This window comes from Apodemus sylvaticus, chromosome 4 (genome assembly GCF_947179515.1).
Source record: "Apodemus sylvaticus chromosome 4, mApoSyl1.1, whole genome shotgun sequence".
Classification (NCBI taxonomy): domain Eukaryota; kingdom Metazoa; phylum Chordata; class Mammalia; order Rodentia; family Muridae; genus Apodemus; species Apodemus sylvaticus.
The window spans coordinates 161,527,427-161,545,298 of record NC_067475.1 but is presented as its reverse complement, the minus strand read 5'-3'; the positions used below and the strand labels follow the sequence as shown (position 1 = coordinate 161,545,298).

At 46.0% G+C, this 17,872-nt stretch overlaps 2 protein-coding genes across 2 annotated transcripts in view; both read right to left on the bottom strand.

Moving 5' to 3' along the window:
* Window positions 1-2,834, bottom strand: part of LOC127683526 (rho GTPase-activating protein 20-like) — a 626,457-nt gene extending 623,623 nt beyond the window's left edge. The window contains exon 1 of the mRNA XM_052180832.1: window positions 2,747-2,834. The gene's annotated coding sequence lies outside the window, so the exon portion shown is untranslated. The remainder of the gene's footprint in view (window positions 1-2,746) is intronic.
* The window catches only part of LOC127683530 (rho GTPase-activating protein 20-like), a 574,487-nt gene that overhangs the window by 12,507 nt on the left and 544,108 nt on the right, over window positions 1-17,872 (bottom strand). The window lies entirely within an intron of this gene.

Sequence of the window (17,872 nt, the reverse complement as noted above, 5' to 3'; positions counted from 1 at the left end):
AAGAGATCAATACCTCAGACCAAATACTATTTTTACATGACAGAAATATACAACGATGATAACTATAACAAAGAAACCCATATTATGTTAGTATCTAATTTCTGAGGTGCAGAAAATCATATCCACTATTAGAAGCATGGGAAGATATGAGGTCATGGCTCTTAGAGAAGGTCCTATCACAGTTTCTCTAAACAAGCATGATTCCATAGTCTGTTCTAAATATTTAAGATAATTTTTACAGATAATGTAGCTTGCAAAGGTACTCTTGGCAATGCATGGAAACTATTATGGAAAACCACAGCTATTCAAGGTACAGAAAACAAAATATCCTGTGGCTTCAAGCCAAACTGCATACATAGTACACGCTAACTCCTAAACCCTGGGCTGCAAACATTGGTCAAAAGAGTCAGAAAGATTATATACCAGAAGATCAATAAATCTGCTTTGACAATGGGAGTCCTAGAAATGTGGGAGAGGCTTCACATTTGATAGTTCAACAATGTAATATGCTTGTCAAAACAATTTCTGAACAAAAGTCATCAATGTTAGTAATTCTAAATGGGAATGAATAAATCTTGTAAAAACAAACTTCTAGATAAAGAACTACATGCACATACATATTACAAAGAGTGAGGAAATTTGTGTTTCTCAAAGGGAAGCCCCTAATTTGTAAGCCAATCATAGTTACCTCAGAAATAGTTCATATACTACCAATGATAATGGACTTATTAGGTTGTTTGAACATATTTGTAGGCTCACGTTTATCTATATAATAACAACAGAAAATGAAAATGGGCCATGTATTTTAGCAGAAGTAGGAGTTTAAGGGGAAACAAACTTAGAGCAAGGGAAAGGAAGGAGTGAAATGATGTAATTGAATTTTAATTTAAATAACAAATAAAAAGTATCATTTTATGGTGGTGAAGGTATGGCAGACTGATTAAGAATACTTGTTTCACAGCCATGAGGCCCTGCATTTCTGTACCAATATTTTGTGAGATATAGACAAGCAGATTATGACATCCTACTTGATATGTGTAGCAAAGAGTTGTACACGAAAATTAAATGCATACCGATGCACAAAGTTAGTCGTTCCATCAATAGGGTCAATGATCCACGTGGGCTGCTCTGTCAAGACTGTCTTTTCCCCAGCTGCCACAGATTCTTCACCAATGAAACTGAGAGAAGGAAGGAAGGAGAGAGAAAGAGAAAGAGAGAGAGAGAGAGAGAGAGAGAGAGAGAGAGAGAGAGATAATATAATAAACATGGTGAAACAGTACAGAGTCCTAAATTCTAAATGGTATAAATACAGGGAAAGTACACACATCTGAAAAGGTCATCCTTAGCATGAGAAATTAAGAAAACACTGCAATCTTAAAAGTAAGTGCGGGGCGGGTGTGGCAGCGCGCGCCATGATCTCAGCACTCAGTTGGCACAGGGGGCAACAGTCAGGCCAGCCTAGGCGAGAGTGACACAGCCTCTCAAGTCCAGCAAACTGAACTGAGGGAGCTGGAGCTGCCAGCAACTACAGGTGTAACGGGTCCCTCCGTCCTCCTGGGGCCTCGGTGACCCACTGATGGAAACTCCCAGAGACCTCGGCCAGGGCTGGCCGAGTCACTCCCTACCCTGGCCAAGCTGTGAAGCTCTGGGTCTGTTTTAGAATAATGGCTTTAGAGAAGCAGAACGTAACCGAGAACAGCTGGTGAGTTCCTGAGAATGTACCACAGCAGCCAAAGACTGTGCAACTGGTAAGTCAATTCTACACATGGTGTCTGCGGTCGCCGGTTTTCTTCTCAACTGTTCTTTTTTCTATTTTTTATCTTTGACATTGAACTCTCAATATATATTTGTCCTCTGTTTCCTTTTTCTCTTATTTGTAAGCCTTGTTATTGGCAGGAAGGATGTTCAGTCACAACTCTAAATATTGTTCCATCTCCATGACTAAAAGACTGACAGCAGTCAATGTCCCAAGGCGGAAGACACGGCAGCACTTAGCCGAAACCTTCAAAGGATGGCTTTTAATTTCTTAAGAGTTCTGGGGACTTGCACCTGCAGACAGTGCTCTACCGCTGACCCTGTTTCCAGCCTGCAGTTTCTGGAGACTAGGCGTCACCGCGCAGGCTTGGCTGGCTACACATTCCCACGCGTCTTCCCTCCTTCTCCTGAGTGCTAGCATTAGGGGCATCTGCCATCTTGCCTGGATGAACAATGTTTTTTTGCTAAATTTGGGTCTGATTTAGGATTTTCTATGGAACTTTCTCATGCTGGTACTTCCCTCACATATGCAGAATTTCGCCATGCAGGGAGTTCACGCGAGCTTTCCAGCTGCACCTAAGGCAGCAGACATGCTTCCACCATCCACACATTTCCTCCCGGCAGAGATCCCCTTTCCTGACCCTAGAACCACAGGGCAGGCAATCAACATAACTCAGCGCGCAGGGGCTCCAGTCAGGATTTGGAATCTTAACCAGTGAGGTAAAAAAAATATAAAAGATTAGCCAGAAACAGCCAAGCCATCAGTTAAGACCAAGACCACACACACACTATCCAAAGCAACAGACGTCACCACAGGGATCTTCCTCCCGTCATCCTGGCCTGAGCAGCCCCACAACCTCCAACGAAGCTCCTTTTCAAGTCAGTCACCTATTACACCGCTGTATCTAGAAACATCTGCCTCACACAAACGCTTATTCCAGCCCAGACTTAACTCTCTCACGATAAAGCGATAAAGCGGTAGAAGAAATACCCGTGATATGGGTACTTTTCCTTTATAGACGACATGAGCATTTTCTCAACTTTTTGGTCAGTAACGGTCACCAAGTCGGCGGGAGAACTTTCAATCATGACGTTCATCTCAGTTTTCAGAGCTTCACGAATCATCTAAAAAAGAGCAAGTAAAAAAGATGGAAATAATTTAAAACCAAACAAGAAAGTAAAGCACAAAAATAACTTCAAGCATTCAACCACTCTGAAAATGTTCTGAAATGTTTTCTTTCAAACATGTCTATGAAACAAGACACTTTAGAGAAATATTATGTAATTTCATATCTTATTTTAGATTCATGACTGTTGCTGCAAAGGGTAACGTCACAAAGTGAAAAATTCAGCAGGAAATACCACGCCCATGATGCCTAACATTAACCCAGGCCTCGGCTCCATCCCCATGCCCATGATGCCTAACATTAACCCAGGCCTCGGCTCCACCCCCATGCCCATGATGCTTCACATTAACCCAGGCCTCGGCTCCACCCCCAGCCACGCCTCCCACAAAATCAATCAACTTTCACTGTATTTACAGTTTAGTGAAACTGCACATGTAGACACCACTCAAAACATGCTTTGTTGAACAAGACTGCGCTGTAACATCGACACCCCACACACTCTGGCGTACATACTGTAGTGCATACCTCTCCAGCTTGTCTTGCGAGGACTACTGCATAATCCATGCACTCCTGCCAAGGGTCTCCCATTATCTAAACATAGTCAACACAGGTCAGCACAAAACAGTTACAAACTGTGCAGGCACTCACTTACACAAGCATCTCAATTAGCAACACTTTGATTTACCCCTTCCCTGGTTTATAGTTCAATTTTCCTCCACAAATAGTCCCAGTAAACATCATTTTGAAATATTACATAGTTCAGCTCGTAGTAAAAACGTTTTGTTATTGGTGCTGTTTTGAGTCAATGTCTCACAGTCCAGGCTAGTCTTAAAGCGAAGGATGACCCTGAACTCCGGATCCTCTGCCTGTGTTTTCCAAGTACTGTGATCACAGGCATGAGATATTATACCCACCTTAACAGAGGTATTATCAATGCAAACGAGGTTCTATCAAGTAGTCTCCCAAGGGTCCACATTTTGGGTTGTAGCTGTACCATATCATATTGTGGGGGTGCTGGGGAACAGATGAGGTCAACACAGACACTAAGGGTTATTATGTGTAGGAGTGGGTGGGGAATACGACAAAGAACACAGGGAAGGCTGAAATAGAAGCACTTTTAAAGACAAAGGAACAAAGGCTGTCCGTGTTACCTCAACTCTAGAGTGCTTCACAGATGGAATTTAAAAAAAAAAAAAAAAGGTAAAGGTGAATAATTCAAGGTTCACAGATCAGAAATACTTTGCCCCATATTATATGGGCAGATTTTACAGAACGTATGCTCAATTCTGATTAGAAAGTTCCCTGCTTACAACATTCTGAGAGAAGAAAACTCTAGGTCTAAAAATACTATTATAAAAGCAAAGGTACCAGTTACCTCCTGGACCTCAGGGGGGTGGGGCACGACCATGCGACTTGCCAACTTTCTGCTGGCCTCTAGAGACTCACCACAGGCTTGACCACAGGCTAACATGGGTTCCTGGCCCACGGAAGCATGGACGCTGTCATACCCAGAAAAGGTGGCAGTCTTTATAGAGCCACACTCTGCCTGCTTCCCACGACAAGTTACACACTTGTGCTTCCTCTTTTGTACTTATTTTTTTTTTTACTACAAAGTTTCCTCTTTAAGAGCATCTGAAGTCTCTACCCTCTAGCGCAGGGAGAAGCACGGGGGACACTGAGCAGAAGCTGCTTGCTACTGCTTCATTATCCTCTTTATTGATGTAAGGTTGCCTTCGAGCTCTTGACCATCCTGGCTTAGCCTTCAGAACGTCGGCTGGTATTCCCGACAGAGGCCAGCACACCTACGCGCCTTTTCTTGTGACTCAAGCATCCAAGTCAGCGTATAAAAGGCCACCTTTTGAGTTACAGAATAAACTCCTCACAGCTCTTCAAGAATGGCTTCCAAACTTGGTCATTCTTGTTCTTAATGCTCTCCTCTGATCGGTCACAACTGGACATTCTTGGGCTTGCTCACCATAAACCTCACCATAAACCGTTCAAGCCACTCACACTTAACCTTGTGACAACACAAACAGAACACCTCCCGATTCTCCATGACCATTTCAAAAGCCATCCATCCCATCCTCAACCCAACAGATACCAACCAATAGACACTTGCTGAAAAACTGCTGCTGCTATGCAGTATTTGGTCATTTGTATGCATGCTACATCTTCTCAGCCAGTTCTAATATATTCCTTGAGGGAAGGAGGCTGATAAATGAAAATTTCTGAGGTGCCCTAAAATGTAGCTGTCCAGAAGAGGGAAGAGACAACGGAAGTCAATTAAGTAACAGTTCTCTGGGATGTGTTCTATTTTTTTTGGGGGGGGAGCAAGAATGGAGAATTAAAAAACATGTGTCTGGAGATCCAATTGCAGCGTTAACTCTTGATCTCAGAGGCACTTTTTTAGCCTTGTTGCTGGTAGTTTACAAAATGTGCCCCAAGTCTTGGTCCTTTTCCTAGCTGGTAAATGGCTCAATAAACCCTTTGATTTCAGAGACCTTTGCTTCAAGACTTGTTTTCCCGGGGGTTATATTCTACATTCCTCACTTTGGGAACAAAGTCATACAGACTTAAAACTTTCTATCCTGTACAGCCGAGCTACCCGCATCACTTGTCCCCGCTCCTGATGCAGGGCATCCCCAACCCTGTGAATTCGTGGGCCTGGAATTCGCCGTGTAGAGCCCCGCGGGCTGGGGCAGAGCCGGGCTCATTCTGCGACTCACAACCTCGGAGACCGAGGACCTCCGGGCGAAGCGGCTCGGCTGTTTGCGGAGCACTGCGGCGAGCACGGCCTGGAGGAGGGCCCGGCCGCCGCCCCGGCCCAGCATGGGGAGAGCTCGTCCGCAGCCCGCCGGGAGCCCACGCCTCGGCCACCGAATAACGCTGCGCAGAACGCAGGGACAGAACCGACTCACCTCGCACGAGCGCACCGCAATCGGTGCTCAACCACCTGCATCCTAGGACTCGGTTACTAGGCTCTTCCGGAGGTAACAGGGGATTGCTCCGACAGGAAGTCCCGCCCCACTGAAGCCTGAACTGCGCATGCGCGGAGTACCGCGTGGAATGCGCATGCACGGAGTACAGCGGCGAGCGCGCATGCGCGGAGTACGACAGCGAGCGCGCATGCGCGGAGTACGACAGCGAGTGCGCATGCGCGGAATACGACCGCGAATGCGCATGCGCGGAGTGTGGTGGCGAGTGCGCATGCGCGGAGTACGGCTGCGAGAGCGCATGCGCGGAGTACGGCTGCGAGAGCGCATGCGCGGAGTACCGAGGGGAGTGCGCATGCGCGGAGTACGGCGGCGAGAGCGCATGCGCGGAGTACGGCGGCGAGAGCGCATGCGCGGAGTACGGCGGCGAGTGCGCATGCGCGGAGTACGGCGGCGAGTGCGCATGCGCGGTGTACGGAGGCGAGAGCGCATGTGCGGAGTACGGCTGCGAGTGCGCATGCCCGGAGTACAGTGGCGAGTGTGCACGCGTGGAGTCAGAAACACCTTCCTGACTCCCATGGTTTTGACCCTCCAGCACACCTGCTCTTAGCCACTTCTTGCCATGTATACAGACAGGCTTTTTTTTCAAATAATAAAGAGCACACACAGAAGATACACAAACTAGACACTTCTCCAGCTGGGGCAAGACCCTCATAGTCAGGGATCCTGGAAGTTTGGGGGTTTCTGGCCAATGTACTATATGTTGTTCCCAGATTGAAAAACCTCAAAGAGACCATCAGAAACCACAATTCCAATGCAAGCACATGAGAGTCATTCTCCAAGCCCGAGATTGGTCCACAAACCTTCTTGATGGAACAGGAATGAGAGTGACCCCTGCCCCCCAGCTCTACATGGAGGGGGTTTATAAAGGGAAAAAAACACAAGCGGGTTTCTAAGCCTTGGCATTACATGAGAGGGTAAAGGAATGTTGGTGTTCTTCCCAGAGCCCAAGGGTGGAGGCCATATCCCTCCATGGACAGCAGACAGTAGTTTTCTCCAAGGACAGCAGTTTAATACAGAGTTTGGAGAATATGATGGAATCTCACTAGCTGTGGTTTTTTTTTTTTTTGTTTTGGTTGTTTGGGTTTTGTTTTGTTTTTGCCTCTTCATTGGCTGTGCCCCTGTAAGAGCACATTAACTTAGAATGAAGTCTTAAGAATAAAATGGAGTTTATTCTGCTACCTCAGTCCCTTCACTCCCACTGTCCAATCTCTAAAACTACACTTATCATGGAAAAGTCAGTGCACCCAGGCCCTAGTCCAAGCTTGCTGGGAAAGGACTACAGGTTCTTGCTGAGCAAGGAAATTACATTTAGGTTAGGAGCAGATCTGAGACCACTCCAAGCTCTGTCAAGTCCTAGCTGTGTGGCTCTAGGGGGAAAGAAATCACCCAAGCACAGCTGGCCCAAATCACACTTGGTAGGTCTAGTTCCAGGCCACTGCTTTCCACTGCCTTACCATTGACAGACATTGTTAGCTAATCAGAGCACCACAGCCTGCTGGTCTCAGATACACCAGTGGGGTCTTTTAATCATGTACACTACCATCCTGTAACTACAGCTCCCCCAAAAAACAATTTGCCATCCTGCTTCCTGAATTACAAACAAGGATATGAGAAGATAGAAGAGTAAACAAAATAAGCCAAGGACATAAATAAACAAAGAAGGTCATTTCTTGAGTGGGGGAATTTCAGTGACAACAACTACAAGTTGTTGTGACAGCAAGTAACTGGGACAGTGATATATACTTGGAAACCTGACATGAAACCTGTTCTCAGGAATGGGGAGGGAGGGCATTATCTGGAATTCTGAAGGTGTGAAGTTAGCTGTGCTTGGAGACTGAAAGCAAGCCAATGAGCCTGAAGCTGAGTGTCTAGGAATGCAGACAGGACCCAGTGGTAAGGATGAAGGCAGAGCAACAGAGCAGACCCAACCTTGGGCTCAGATTCTAAGCATTATTCTAAGTTCAGTGGAGAACTTCAGGAGGATGGAAAACAAAATGCCAAGACTCTCATTAAGGCTTTTAAAAGACTCCCTCTGAGCTGGCTGAGAAGTCATATACCAATAATTGCACCACTTGGGAGGCAGAGGCAAGCTGATCTCTGAATTCAAGGACAGCCTGATCTAGAGAGTGAGTCCCAGGATAGACAGAACTACACAGAGAAGTCTTCCCTTGAAAAAACAAGGAGACAAACAGCTAGCATGGCTTCTAACCCAGCACTGTGCGAGACAAAGATGAGAAGACCACTGCAGCTTGCAGATGCCTGCTTAGCTCCAAGTTTAGGAAATGAGTAGACAGTCTAAGAGAATAAAGCAGAAAGTGATAATCCAGAGTCCTCTTCTAGCCCGAGCACAGGTATATATAATCCTATATAATAGATACTACATACTCCAGGTACTGTATGCTACACGCACATCCCCACACCCACATATGTGTGTGTGTGTGTGTGTGTGTGTGTGTGTGTGTGTATGTGTATATGTATATGTATACATATATATATTTATCCTGGAACTGAAGATGTGTTCCAGGCCCTTCTCCTGGGATACTAACTCTTCCATGTATGCATCTGAGGAATGAACATAAGCACAGTACTTCTCTGACAGCCCACAAGCCCAAACGCCATCCCTCAGTGGCAGGAAGGGAAAGGAATTAGTAAAGGCCAAGGTCAGCGAACCTCTTCCCATTATGAAAACACTGCTCAGCCAGTCATAATATCAGTGCGGTTGAGTACTTGGTGGTGTTGAGTACTTATGGCAAAAATTCCAGTTTAGCGTCTTCTACTTCAAAGAAATAAAAAATAAGTGAATGTTGTGAGAAGCAGCTCTGCCAAGGAGATCCTGGCTACAGTGGTGAGGATCCTAGGGCTAGAGAGATGCCACAGCAGTCAGGAGCACCCGGGGCTCTTCCTATGGACCTAATTCACATCCCAGCAGCAGTGTCCGGTGGCTCCCAGGTGCCTATAATTACAGCTTCAGGAAACCCAATGCCCTTTTCTGACCTCCAAGGACACCTACGAACACATGGCACACAGACAGACAGAGAGACAAACAGACAGACAACAGGAGCGCATAGGCTTTGTCAGACACGTACACACACAAACACACACACACACACACACACACACACAGAGTCTTGTTTGGTTTTGCGACAGGGTCTCAGAGGACCTATGTACTGAAAGCCCATCCCAACAAACAAACTAAAATCTCCAGGTGAACATGAAGAGAAATGCAAAGAGAAACTAACACAAAAGTCAGGATAACAGTTTCCTCCAAGAATGGAGAAAAAGAAATGACATAGAGACCTTTAATGTTGCTTCCATCTTCCTATGGTAGAGGTGCCAGCATTCTTCCTGTTTGGCACATGTTCTTAACACCTATCCTCGGTCACTGAGATGGCTTCGCAGATAAAGGGATCATTTCCCAGCCTGACAACCTGGGACCACATAGTAGAAAGAAAGAACTGACTCCAGAAGTTGATCTCTGACCTCCATACACATGCCATGGCATATGCACAAGCACGTGTGTAAATACACATGCATGCACACACACACACACACACACACATACAATAAACGTATGAACATGTTTTTGAAGGTGTGTGGACTTTAAATTCCCTTCTTCCATACCAACCGGACTTTTGCGGAGCACATCACATCTCAGCTAAAAACAATTTCCAGACTCTTCTACAAGCAGTATGCCCACGTGATTAGGCTCTGCCAAGTGTGTGAACACTTGTGTCCTCCCTATGTTTATGAAATGGAATCATAGGTGTAAGTCACAGATTGTGAGGATTTTAGAGCTGCCACACTGTCCTGCACAGCCAGAGACTGAACCACTACATCCCAACAAAGAGAATTAAGAAATTGACACTGGTGTTGGGTGGTGGTAGGATTCTTCTTTAATCCCAGCACTTGGAAGGCAGAAGCAGGAGGATCTTTTGAGTCAAGCCCAGCCTGGTCTACAGAGCATGCTCCAGGACAGCTGGAGCTGCACAGAGAAACCCTGCCTCAAAACAAACAAACAAACAACAGAACTCAATACACGGGACTGGGGCAGAAGACCTACCTACTCAACAAACTGGAGGAACTCCATGGAAACTGGATAAAAAATTTCTACTTGGCCCTGCTGCTTGAGAGACTGAGTCAGAGAGATTCAGGGTTCAAGGCCTGCCCAAGGAACTTAGTGAGACCATATGTCAATGGACTCAAAGCTGGTGTTGTAGCTCAGAGAGGGAGAAAAGTTATTGAGAATACATGTGCCCCTGGGTTTTATTCTAGCACTACAATTAAGTAAAAATTTTCTATTTTACTATATCAATTTTCAAGACAATATGAAACAGGATCATTTTCTAAGTGTGGACAGATAGGCTATGTGGGACTTCAAACTGCTTTTCAGATCACAGAAGCAAAAATTACTTTTAGGGGTTTTAGGAAATGGAAGATTTGAACAAAAGAGCTTTAGGAGCTAGGAAAACTTACTCTGAGACCCACTGTACTGCCTGGCCCCACAATGAACCAAACAATGCACAGCATGTATCTGCTAATAAAGGATTTTAATGTTCTTAACCACAAACAAAAGAAACTCCTGATGCAATAGTTATGTTCATCAATTTGATTGAAACTCCACATAGTATATACATAAAGCAAAGCACCACAATGTGCCTCATAAATTCAGTTACCCACCAGTCAAAACCATGCAAACCAAGTCAATAAAGGCTATTTCTAATCAATAATCAACATTAGACATCATGGGGAAATCCAAGAGACATTCCTGGAGATGGAGAAAACAATGTAACAATGGCCACAATATGTTTTTCATTTTGCAGAGGAGGGAGGATCTAAGCCGCTTTCCCAGGAGCTGCTATAAAGGTCCAGGACTCACTGAAGAATGACACTCCATACTCCAATAGCATGCAGACCCAAAGAGTGTTTTATTCTGCACAAGTCCAGTAAGCTGTGGCCTCCCCACTATCAAGATAGACAACCAAATGGGCTTGCTGTCTGGATTTATGGGATTAAGCAGTAGGTGGCATCTATCTTACTAGGGACATTCCATTACCAGGGCATGGGGGCTGGAATCTGTTACAGGGGAGGTCTGGAAACTTGATGACTCATTGTCCTTGCTTTAGGCTAGGTGGCTGGGCACTTTCTAGTTTTTGACTAACTGCCTGAAGCCAGGGGTTTAACTGACTTGCCTTGTTCTTGGAAACAGAGATTTAGGCCTAATCTCCTTGACTGTTAATTTGAAGCCTGCTATGGAGTCACCCTGTCTCTTCCCTCTCAGTGCTAAATGGTCAAGCAGGGGTATGACTTGATGGGCTGAACCTGTGGCCCAATGCTCTGCTGTCCAAAGTACAGAGTGAATGGTAATAATTCCACTTAGCCAGAAGCAGCTATCTGTATTAAATCAATACCTGTACAGCCAGAGGCCATTGCCCCTAGTGTCCAGGAAACTTTGGGAAGATCTTGTGAGCTATCAGATTGGGGGAGAGGGCACATGTGTATAGGCAGAAAGTAATTAGATGCTGTCCACTGACATGCTGGAGAGCTGTTTGTTTCAAAACGTTAATAGAGGTTGGAGGTGCAAAAGAACTTCTTTTCCTTCATTCACAAGACAGAGTAGTAGTAATACTGTCCTACACTAGAGGCAGAGCACTATGCAGATACAAAAATATTAGATAACATGCCACAGAAACATGATCAGGGCCCCCTTTTAATTTCCTGACATGAGCTGGCCACTAATCAAATTACCCAGAATCCCTGGAGGTGCTTTCTACTTTTCCATTGTGCATGAAGAGAGCAAAAAAGCCCATTGCATGCCCATCAGCCCAGCTCTCACTGAAATTAAATATCTTCCAGAAAAGTCTTGGGAAGAAGCAGGCAAGGCTGAACAAGGAGGAAACAGCAGGAGTGGCTGGAGGGAGGGTTAGTTGGGAGAATAGAAGGTGGAGCTAGCAGGGACTTCCTGGCCAGGGGCAAGTATGCAAATCCTGAAGCTGAACTGAAGACTTGGAGGTGGGAGTGCCTGACAGCTGAGGCAAGTGGATTGATCTTCATAGTTCTTCTGGTCTGGACACTAAATCAGCCCACACCTGAGATGCCAGGGGACCATGTCATTTCATCCTGATTCCATAACTTAAGTAATACCACCCCCATAGAGTCCCCATAACAGGGACAAAGGTGATAAATGGGCCTTGTCAACCTCACTGGACGCATTAGGCACCTGAAGAAAACACAAGTGGAACCTTAGTGAATTGGCAGCAGGGGGTGGGGCTGATTTACCAAGGCAATGTGAAGAAAGGAGGTCCAGTGGACATAAGTACTGGAGCCACAAAGAGAATACCAGTCACCAGCTCTGAACCCAAAACAGGGACAACTTTCCCTGAACATGTGAATTTCCATACAAGGGATCTGCAGAAAGACTGTGGGACAGCACCTTCACTCACTGACTGCTCCGGACATCCCTGTACAGACAGGGCAAAGGCAAAGGAAGACAGGTAGGAAACAGGATCCACCTCCAACTACCCGAGCCATCGGACAGGCTCTGATCCCGAAGCAGAGGACACCACACATCAGACACCATCCTTAGTAATTCCTGGAGCCCCTGAATCATGGACCATCCACAAGGCATCTTGAGATGCTCGGTGGGTAGAAGAAGGAAAATTTGATTCTGGAGTATAGTTGGTGAGGAGGAGGAGGGCAGTGTTTCTTTTTCATGGTTCCCTGTAAGATCGGGAAGCTCTGGTGCCCAGCTGACTGAGAGACCCTGACTGAGGAAGCACAAAAAAAAAACCAAAAAAAAAAACAAAAAAAAAAACAAAAAAAAAAACAAAAAACAAAACCATTTGTTTCCAGAATCAAGTCAGAGGCTGAGGAAGACAGAGTGGGGCAGGAACCCAGGCTGGCCCCAGGGACGAGACCTTGCACATGTGAGCCAGGGGGGACGCCTAAAGGAAAGCAGGAGCCAGGACAACTGCCAAAACCTCTTCCTGGCAGACACCCAGCCTCCTGCAGGGTTGCCAAGGCTGCTCACAGTGGAGTTTCTGATGCCAGATACCACAGAGCTCTATGGGGACTCACACAAAGCCAAGGGCTCAGCTTCAACCGCACTCTGGAGGCTTCCTGTCAGGTTCCTCTTTCAGATGCAGGCCTGCCAGCACTAGAAGTGTGGAGATGTGCCTTGCTGATTGTTTCTTCCTCCCTCAGGTAAAGCTCCCTAATGGCTGAGTCAGGCTAAGTACATCAGCCCAGGAGACATCTGGCTGCCATTGGGGAAAGCCACTTGTGGACGGGAGGTGACTCTGTGGATCACCTGAAAATCCTCCCTCTTGGCCAGTGTGCACACTCGCAGCACCCCAACCCATCACTGGACACATGCATTATCCATGGGTTTCTGTTCAGGAGCGAGTCCAGGGACCTCCCTACACTGCCTATCAGTGTGCTTGGTCAGGCCTCTCCATTAGTGATGAGATGACAAAAGACTTTTCTGGGGACCACTAGAAAGTATCCTCCTTTCCCAGCTCTGGGTAACTCCTAAAGAGAGTCCTGAGCATTCCTACTGTCCAGAGACTGAATAGTGATTCTTCTAGTCCTCGTCGCTGTCAGGGAGGGAGCAGAAGGCATGGAACAGGAGGGTGCCTGATCATCTCAAGCTAGAGGATGGCTGAACATGCACAACCACCTCTCCAGTCCCTGCAGAGCCCCATTTATCTCCTTAAAGGAGAGAGGCTGCTTTCGCCCGACTCCCTTAGATGTGAGAAAGCAGGCAGAGATTGAGGCATATTCCAGCTAAAGCAGTATCTGCTCAATGGGCTCTCGCCTGAAGTGGTGTCTTCCTCAGCTTCCAGAACAAGATGGCAGTTCCATTTCTAGGGCTTAGGAGGAAGGAGTCTCTTCAAATCCTATAAACCTTCAGGTTCCCAGCACCAAGGAACAGGTATAAGGAGAACAACCAGGCCTGCCTCCCTGGGCCTCAGCATCTGAGAACACCTGGAGACATGGCAGAGGAAATATCCTGGTATAGGAGGCAGGGGATCAAGTCTAACCTCTGATTATTTCACGCCTGATACAGCTGATGGCCTGGCAAGGGCCCATGTACCTATGGAGGGAGGCTACCTGGATATGCAGGACAGAGGCCTTGATCTGGCCTTGATACTGTGGGTCTGAGGCCAGAGGACCTGTGGAGGAATCCAGACCATCGGAGGAAGTCCTTAGTCCGTCATCTGGAAATGCAGTGAGGGCTGTTCCACTTCTCCAACACATCGGGTTTAGGTAAGAGAAGACAGCCCATGATTTTAAAGCTTTTTTATAGAAAGATAGGGGGAAAGAAAAGAGAAAATTTAAGAGAGAAAGAAGAGATAGAGGGGAGAGGGCTGGCCATGACCACATGGAAAGAGGGGAAAAGAATGTAGAGAGAGGGGGGACAGCAGAGCAAGAGACAAGGGAGAGCCTGGGCAAGAGAAAGGGGAAAGAGAGCTAGGAGGGGCCAAGCATCCCCTTTTATAGTGGGCTGGGCTACCTGGCTGTTGCCAGGTAACTGTGGGGCAGGGAAAACCTGGCTGTAGCCAGGTAACTGTGGAGGTAGAGTCCAGCCAGAACACTAGGGTCCTGGGGCACAGCCCTTTGTGACTGACCATAGGGTTATGTCCAAACTACAACCAAGAACAAAACTGTCATAGAGTGAAACATGGTCTTACATTCAGCAGGAAAACAGAGACCATTTCAAATAGAAGAAGGCTGTTATCTCCAAAGAGACCCCAGTACTGCAGCCAGCACATCACCAAGGGAGTTAAGAAATGGCAAAGGAAGAATCTGTGGTGAATAGTTTTATTTCAACCTGATACAAGCAATGAAGTCATTGGAGAGGAGGGATCCTAAATTAAAGAAAATTCCTGCATAAGATCAGGCTGCAGGCAAGCCTATAGGACATTACCTAATTACTGATTAATGTGGAAGGGCACATCCCATGTGGGTAGCACCATCCCTGGGCTGGTGGTCCTGGGTTCTATAAGAAAGCAGGATGAGCATGCCATGAGGAGCAAGCCAGTAAGCAGAACCTCTCTGGGGCCTGAGCATCAGCTCCTGCCTACAGGATCCTGCCCTGTTTGAGTTCATTCCCTGATTTCTTCAATGTTGGACTACACTGTGAAAGTATAAGCCAAATAAACTCTTTCCTCTTCAAATTGCTTTGTTCATGGTGTTTCATTGCAGCAACTTTAACCCTATTTTGGAGAGCTTCTTAAAGCCCCATGCACCGCAGAACCTAGAGACAACTGGGATCTGTCCTGAGACCTTCTACATAGGTGCAGATGCTAAACTGAGCCTGGGTAGGAAAGGGAAGGTTCTGGAATTTCACCTAACACTAAAGGTCTGCACAAGTTGTCTCACAGGCAAAACAGCTCAGAGGTAGACACTTCTCCAGGGCATAAGAGAGGGGCAGAGAATGTCCCCAGGCTATTGAAGATTGAGCTAGATCTGGGAGACTAGCAACCCTACCTTGTCCTTCCCATGGAAGACTGCACCATCAGGAAGTCCCTTTCTTTTTGCCTTCCCTGTTCCTCATCCCCATAAACTTTTCTTGTTTCTCTTCCATACTAAGAAGGATCAAGGCTCAGAAGCTGATCTGTAAGAATTTACATTGAGGGAGACACACATGTACACATGCATTGATGTGGGTATACACAACGCACACACACACACACACACACACACACAAACACACACACACACACAGTTCCCAAAGTGGTACTGAACAAGATTCAAACCATGCAGATCCACAGAGAGAGAGATGAAAGCAGGGCCCAACAGCAGCCTTCCAAACAATGAGGCCCAGGTCACCTCACAGTTCCTAGGACCCACTTTTAAAGTAAAAAGGAGGCTAATATCCACTTATTAGTGAGTGCATACCATGATTCATCTTTTGAGTCTGGGTTACCTCACTTAGTATGATGTTCTCTAGCTCCATCCATTTGCCTAAGAATTTCATGAATTCATTGTTTCTAATGGCTGAATAGTACTCCATTGTGTAGGACAGGGGAAGAGAAGGGGGCTTACAGGACTTTCGGGAGGCTAGAAAAGGGGAAATCATTTGAAATGTAAATAAAAAATTATATCGAATAAAAAAAAAAGGAGGCACAGGATGGTAATTTCACTATGCTTTAGTTATTTAGTGTGTGTGTGTGTGTGTGTGTGTGTGTGTGTCACACATATATTAGCTGGAGTGAGGGAAGTAGGAGTCACAGTATACATGGAGAAAAGAATACAACATTTGAGGAGACATTCTCCATCCACATGAGGTTCATGAGAACTGTACATAGGTCTTTAGGCTTGCCAGCACACTGCCTTTATGCACTGAGTCATATCAGTGGCTTTGAAATTTTAGCACCTGCGAGTTGGAGGCAGGAACATCAGGGGTTCACATCGTTCTTGCCTACAAATCAAGTTCAAGGCCAGCCTGAACTAATGAGACCCTGTCTTAAAAACAAAATGAGGATGTAGTTCAGTTGATAAATTACTTGTTTAATGTCATGAAGTCCTGGGTTACACCTTATAAACCAGGCCTGGTGGTGATCCGAGCATGTGGAAGTAGAGGCAGGGTGTTAGAAATCCAAGGTCACCATTAGCTACAGAACAGGAATGAGAGGACAGCTGAGGTCATAGAAACATAGCCTGCCTCAAGAAAAGAACTACATATGCTGTCCCATACAGAACTACTGCCTATATATGTCACCCATTCAATTAGTCCCAGCACTTGGGAGGTTTAAGCAGGATGCTCAGCTGTTTAAAGGCAGCCATAGCTACAAGTCTCAAACTATCATAACAGCAAAGCACTTCAGCACAGCATCCTGCAATCCTGGCTGCCTTGCTTACACAGGGACAGTATCTACCTTGGCTTCCCTGTCTATTTAATACCTATTTAATGAACATGGGGTTTGTACCTATTTTATACCTGGAACTAGAAGAGGAACAATAGAAAGGCACCAGGTCCTCATCCCATCCTAAAGGGACAGAGATAACCTGGGGACATTTTCCTGCTCTGTGTCTACCCACTCACAGTAATAATAGCCAGTCCTTAATGTGCACCTACTATGTGCATCTCTCTTAACCCTTACCATAGCTCTGAGTTGGCCTGTCAGTGCCCAATTCACAGACCAAGAAATGGAGACTCAGGAAGCCAAAATGAATTCCCTCAGGTAAAAGCCCCTAGGCCCCACCCCTGTACCTCACAAGGAGCTTGAAGAAATCAGGAAGTACCTCACCAAAAAGGCAAGTTCCTATTGCTAACCCATAGCTGAGGTGACCTGGTGGCTGTGAAGGGCATAAAGTTTCCCAGGGCATCCTGTACTACAGCTTCCTGGTGTAGGCTATGGAAACACTGTCAGGTCTCCTGGAGCAAAGAATGACATCTGGGTCACCAATGAAGGGCTCTGAAGCAGTGTCATGGGGGCCAAGTTACTTCACTGCAGCACCCCATAGTATAGAACCCTGTGCACAACAGGACTATTTCTCACATGTATTCTCATTCCTTTCCCTATATCCCTAGCCTCGTGTAATCAATGATTTACATGCCCCTGTGTGTGTGTGTGTGTGTTTCATGTGTTGCATTGGTGTGTTTGTAGATGTATGTATGCAGTATGTATGTGTGGGACCTGGGTGCTCAAAGTGCATGTTTGGAGATCAGAGGACAGCTTCTGGTTCCTTCCTTCCAACATGTGAATCCAGAGGCTCAAACACAGGTCATTAAGCTTAGCAACAAACATCTTTACCCACTGAGACTTTGTGCCAGCCATTATAATGTTACTAATTAGATCTTACTCCTGTAACTTTATCGGAAAGCCAGTTGACTTGTGGCAGTAATTTTAACCCACATAAACATGTTTTCTGCTTGTTTTTGGTTTTTCAGTAATTTTTAATTTTCTAGATTGAGTCTAATTGTGTCACCTGTGCTGGCCTCAAACTCAGTTCTTGAATTACAAGATGTGAGTCTCTACACCTCGCTAA